Below are 6,648 nucleotides of genomic sequence, written 5' to 3'. Positions count from 1 at the left end.
CTTTGTTTTGAGTAAATTAGTCTCAAGCGAGACGACCCCTTGTTTCGAGAGAAACAATCTCAAAGGCGATCGATAATCTACTTGTTCCTGAAGATGAATGTTGCTGGTGGGTACAATTCCCTTCATCGTGACGTTGAAACTGTGGTGGCCCATTCATTGTGAAGTTGAGCCTTGAATTGGATATCCTTTGTCATGAAGTTAAAACCATGGATAACCCCTTCGTCGTGAAGTTGATCCTTAACTTGAATATCCTTCGTCGTGAAGTTGAAATCCAAGCTTGTACTATTTTGAGTCCAATATTCTTCGCCGTGAAGTTGAAATTGGCTCTGAATGAAACTGGGAAGCCCCTTCTCCGTGAAGTTGAGATTTGAATTGGATATCCTTCGTCGTGAAATTGAAATCCAATCTAGAGTTGGAATGATATCTTTCATTGTGAAGTTGAAATCGTGGATGGCCCGTTCGTTATGAAGTTGAGCCTTGACTTGAATATTCTTTGTCGTGAAGTTGAAATCCAAGTATTGAATGTTGTTTGGAGTTGGATATCCTTCGTCGTGAAGTTGAAATCCAATCTCGAGCAAATTGTGTCACTTTGAGTCCAACATCCTTCACTGTGAAGTTAAAATTGACTCTGAGAGAGACTCGAAAAGTTGTTTGTCGTCAGACAGTCGCCCCTTCGCTGTGAGGTTGAGCAACCACCCTCAACTTTTGAATGTGCTTTTGAATCAAGTATATTTCGTCTTGAAGTTGACACTTGACTCAAAAAGCTGCAAAAAATTATGTATGATAAAAATGATAAGTGTGATGTCTAAGATGCATGCAACATGAATTAATTCTTTTTATCTCCTGGATGGAGCCTCATTCTTTGTCTTCTTGTTCCTGCATGTGGAGGAAAGGCATTCAGAAGATCTGATAATTCGCATCAGGATGTTGAATCCTCAAAGATGCCCTAATATTCGATATTGAATCTTCAAAGATGCCCTCATTGTTCCTCATTTCTTGCTTCAACATTGATTCTAAGCATGAGTTTTGTGTCTAAGAGCCACATGACATTTACCAAGATCCACTCTATAAAGATTGTCTTGTTTACTTTTTTTTCTTTCTCTTTTATTTTCAAAGTTCTAAAAATGTCAATTAAAAGAGTTTCAAAAAATGTTTAACCAAAAGTTTTGAAAATATTGTCCCTTTCACGATTTTACAATTGAGACGAATCATAAAACTAGAGTTCATTGGATATCAAAGAATTAATTACATTGTTAATCCTTCAATAAATTATAGTTGTTTGACAAGTGCTAAGATCAAAGCTATCTTTGGGAAATGGTTAAACAAGGGAAAAAAGTCTCAGGTTATTGTGTTTGGTCAATGATTTGGTATTTTTTTATTTGATTCTCAATGGTTTCATGGGGTAGCTCGCATGCTCCTTTATTGGAAGTGTTCTCTAACTCCCAGCTTTCATGGTCACACTCAGATTGTGCGATGCTTTATCAAGGAATTTGTATATTCGAGCTACCTTTTTAGGTTTTCAACTCGAATTCTCCTTTGGTTTCAAGGCGTAATTAGAATCCACGTCTTGAACCCCCTTTATTTTTTTCCTCTATCATGCATTAAAGATTTTAGAAAACTTTTTGCAAATAAAGATTAATCCTGATGGGTGGGATGAAATCTGAAGATAATCTCTTCTGTTCAGAAGTCCATGTATGATTGGAAGAGACTTTTAAGGCACGTAACATAGGCCATGGTTCATGGTTATGAAAGAAAAGGATAAATAGACCCAAACAAGTGTTCCAGGGTATTGAACCAATGATCAATTCATTTTGATGCCTTCAATCCTGTCTTGCTCAATTTGAATCTGCTCATATGTGTTTCTCTTGATTTTCTCTGGATGCTACATGAACTTCGAGTGAAGTGATTCTGGAATGATTGTGCTTGATCAATCTCATAATTTGAATCTCGATGCGTCATTTGAATCGAGAGAATCTTTGCATATGTGTATTGTTTTCTTTTTTCTTTATTTTTCCTTTGTTTTTGTTTTTGTTTTTGTTTTTTTTATTTAATTTTATTTCTTTGTTTTTCTCTTTTTTCTTCTTCTCTTTTTGTTCTTGATTTGATCTCCGCACTTGGCACTTGGTTCACCTTTTGGCATCTCCTTAGATTGATGTCTTCACTCATGTGAGCAGATTTCTTCCACATTGCCCCCGAGTGTGGAGGGTGATCCTTGGTTAGGGTTGAATCAGAGAAAAATACTATAGGCTCAAAAGGGGACACAAGGGATATATATTTTCTCCTGTTGTGAAGCGATAAAGAAATAAAGACGTTCATCATTTCATACATGGAAGTCTTCACAGAATAGGTATCCCCAGGGGGATAGATTTTCAGGATTAATTTTTCACATGAAAACAATGTAATTAATGCATGATAGAATTATTTAGAACAAGTTCTTCTTTTTCTTCTGCTCAACATGTCTCAATGTTCAGGCTCCCTGCGAGATGCCCCAAGTTGTGTCTTAGAAGAATGCTCATGTTCAAATGAACAACTCAATGCCTTAGGTTTTAATGATATAAAAATGTCAATTTTGAGTCTAAAAAGACAATGGTGTTATTTTATTGACTCAAAGAAAGGTATGGGTATGACTCTTTGTGCATCGAAAAGATAAAGGCAATGTTCAAAAGTTTCAAAGGGTTATAATATCAAAATCTGCTCTTTTGGTAATGACCATGAGTTATATTGGGTAAAGAATCAAGATACTTTATTTTGGGGTTTTTAGGCAGGATAAGATAGGTATACTCTTGTCATATGTCAAAAATCTATAATTCTTGAAGAATTAAAAGAATCCTCAATTCATTTAATATTCAAAGAACTAAAGATTAAAACTCGTTCAATTATTCCACCTTAAAAGGTAGCATAACTTCAATCATTTAAAAGATTAAGAAAATATGAAAGATCAAAAACGTGTTCAAACAAGACAATGCTCCCCAATGTAAATGGTAGATGCAATGCCCCCTTCTTTGATTGTCCATGCTCCTGAATCCATCAGGTTTTGAATCTTGTGCTTCAGTATCTTACAGTTATCAGAGGAATGTCTAGAGTTTCCCACAAAGATTCAACATCATAGCCCTTAGGATATGGGGACTCTTTTCTCATATCATCCTGGCAGGCTGTCCTACAATCAGTTGATCAGGCTCCTACTGTACTGATTTCAATTTTTTTCTTTAATTGTTAAAATCTTGCTTTTATGTGGTGTCATATGGTTAAGAACACTTCATCAAATCCTCCATGAAGAAATTTCATGTTTATGAAAATGCTTAAAAATGAAATGTAGATGCAAAATGCAAAAATGCATGAAATGTTCGAGGCATTGATCCGAAAACATGTATGTTATTATAAATAATCTTTATTGGGACAAAAGTGTTTTATCTTTTAAGAGACAAAATATATTCTGATTAAATCTTCTAGACCCTGAACGGTTTCTAACAGATTGACTAGTCCTTTGCCTTTGTCTGTTATCGGTTGAATACCCTGTCGAACCGCTCTGGTTCTCTGGCTGAACCGTGCAAGTGTTGAGTTGCCTTTTGTACTTGTTTCAGGAGTCTCAAATGACTGCATATCTGGCTTTCATCTCTTGTTGAACCGGTTCTCGACGAGTACGTCATTGGAGCCCTCCATCGAAAGAAAACTATTTGAAGTTTACTTGCTTGCTTCTTGAATTCCTCAACAATTACCTATAATTTCAGCTGTCGTTTGTCACCCTGCTCTTGTTGTCTTTAAAGGGACTCTCCAAGTTAATAGCCTTTTTCGCGTCTTGCCCCTGCAAATTTTGCCAACTCAAAAGTCAACTTTTGATGTGCTCGGTGTAATTCCTGGTGTGTGTTTTGAGTCCTTTGCAATGCAACATAGTCGCATATTTTTATTGCTGGTACCACGCCTTTTGGTTGAATTGTCTTGCAAATTGTCTCTCTGACCATAGCCGTACCTCTGGTTTTTCACCTCTTGTATTAAAACCCTTTTGTTCATTAATGCAAATTATTTAGGTTTAATGAACACGTTTCAGGTGGATCAACATCTCTTTTGAATGATGATGCAAAAGATGAAAAAAATAAAAGAGAATAAAAATGAAAAGAGTTAGTGAGGTAAAGATAAAAAACGATCATGAAATAAAGTCCTACCCATGATATCTACTCCACATGCTTACTATTCCTATCCGGACATGATCTCTATCCCGCATGCTAATTTCAAACAAATCCTAACCGTATATTTGTCTAGTTCACATGCTTTGAACAAAAAGTAAAGCAGGAAACAAAGCAGTCTAGGGTTTGGATGAGGTTTTGGGGTGGGCTCTAATTCCTTGTACTCTCCCGGTTTAGGTTCTAAAAAAGGTACTCGAGTTCTTGCTGGTGCACCCTTGGGCTGCCAACCCTTTGTCCTAAGCCCATACAAGCTTGTATAGACTAAGTTAAACTCGAGATGATACATTCTCTTATGCCCATATGGAGAATAAATTCACACGAAAACATAAGGTATATGAATCCCGAAGGTTACTTGCTAGGCTCACCCCCACTTAAGACGAGTTTGGAGTTCGGGTATAGAGCTAGAGATAAAAACTTTTCAAAAATATGAAATCATTGAAAAAAATGTCAGAACAACTATTTATTGGAAAAATAATCAAAGGTAAATAATTGGAATCAATAAATAAATTAAATTAAAATTTACTATTTTAGCCTAAAAAGACAACCGAAAATTAATTCTGGCCTGACTTACTTACCTGTCCCCAGTGGAGTCGCCAAGCTGGACCCGAAATTGGGCTTCGACTTGGATTAAACGAATTGGGAGTCGCCACCGATCATTTATTTTAAGAATAAAAAGGGTTGATCAGATACCTCGATTTTTATCCTGATCTGCGTTTTACCATAAATGTGTCGGGTTCGGGAGTCGATTAGGTCAATGAGGATTAATACCTTGAACCACCATTTCAGTACCAATTAATTTATCGGTTGCCTTTAATTACAAAAATTTAAATTTAAATTAAACTAAAATTCAATTTGAATTAATTACCTTTGATCGATTGAAATTACTACTGAAAAAGTTAAAAATATGTTAGATAATAAATATAATGAATATTAAAAAATCAAAGGGAAAAAAAAACAATAAAAAAATAAAAATTTAAATTTAAAAACACGAAAAAGACAAAACCTTTAAAAAAATGCAGTTCCAAGATGGCCGGAAATTGAAAATTGCACCATATCCATAAAGAACACAAGTTCTGATGGTAAATGCTCGCCTCAAACTGGCTCATTAAAGCATATTCATTAAAGATATATGTCATGACAGTAAAAAAATTAAAGTGTACATGTATGCCTGTTGCAACCGTAAGATCAATGAAGTAGTAACCTCTGGTAAAGACCGCAAATGGTTTATATTCCCTTCCTTTGTATTGCATTTCCGGTTGGTAGTACATCACATGTCGTTGCCAAGAAGCATGCTGCCCATACTGTGGCCCACTTGGATGAAAAATATACTTGAGGTGATTCCCATTTCTACTCTGTTTCCTTAACTTCCTTATCGAATTCTCCAGACGAAGATGCATCAGCTCCAAAAATAGAACTGATATCATCAACAATGTTTACAGTTGAGGAAGCTTCTTCACACTAGATGCTACTTCAGTCCTCTCTTGTTTTGTCCATCAAAACATGGGATCCAATTGTTAGCTCTTGGCCTTGGAGCACTGCTGGGTCGAGAACCCATAAAAAAGGATTCGAGATCGTCATCTTCTTTTGCTGGCTTGCCCTCGCAGAAGCAGCGATCTTTCCTAGCCTCAGTACTACCCTTTCATGGGCTTCAGCTTATGCTCTCTATACTGCAACTCTTTTGTTTCCCCCTTTTTATTTTCGTTTGTGCAGGCCCACCGCCACTTCATTTCCCCAGAGCTTTGCATTGGGTCATGGTTGAAGCAGAGTTGAAAATTAAGGTCCAGAGAGAGTGCAAAAAACCCCTTTTCTCTAAAATGTTTCCTTTTTTATAGGAGTATTTGGAAGGCTTGTGCTTCGTGTAATCAAGTTTATTAGCTTAAGTGTGGGGTAGTAATGGTGGAGATAGTGGTGGTTGTTGGGTAGTTGAGATAATGGTGGGTGCATGCAAAAAAAAAAATTAATTAATAAAATATAATATAATAATAATAATAAAATATAATATAATAAATATATAAAATATTTTTGTAGACCCAGACAAAACGGGTGTCTACATATGGTCTAAAACAATCACTATAGCTTGGTTTGACAGATTCACGAAGGTAATATTATAAGACAACTACAAACAATGCATACGATCACACTTTGTTTGTAAAAAATGCTCCAGATAAGAAGTTATCTTGATTGTCTACGTTGATGATTCATCATCAGTGGTGATGACTTAGTAGAAATTGAAAAGTTGAAGACTTACTAGAAAAGGAGTTTGAAACAAAGACTTGGGAACTCTAAAATATTTCCTAGGCATGGAGGTAGCAAGATCACGAGAAAAATTATCATAAATTAAAGAAGCATATTCTAGACTTACTTTCTGAAATTGAATGACTAATTATAAGCCTCGGAAACTCTTATGGAAGTAACTTAAATTTGAGTAAAGATGGAAACCCGGTAAACAAGGAACATTAGAGAGGTT

Source organism: Hibiscus syriacus, unplaced genomic scaffold (genome assembly GCF_006381635.1).
Source record: "Hibiscus syriacus cultivar Baekdansim isolate YM2019G1 unplaced genomic scaffold, ASM638163v2 tig00111131_pilon, whole genome shotgun sequence".
Classification (NCBI taxonomy): Eukaryota; Viridiplantae; Streptophyta; class Magnoliopsida; order Malvales; family Malvaceae; genus Hibiscus; species Hibiscus syriacus.
The sequence above is the reverse complement of the archived record's forward strand: the minus strand, read 5'-3'. Positions refer to the sequence as shown.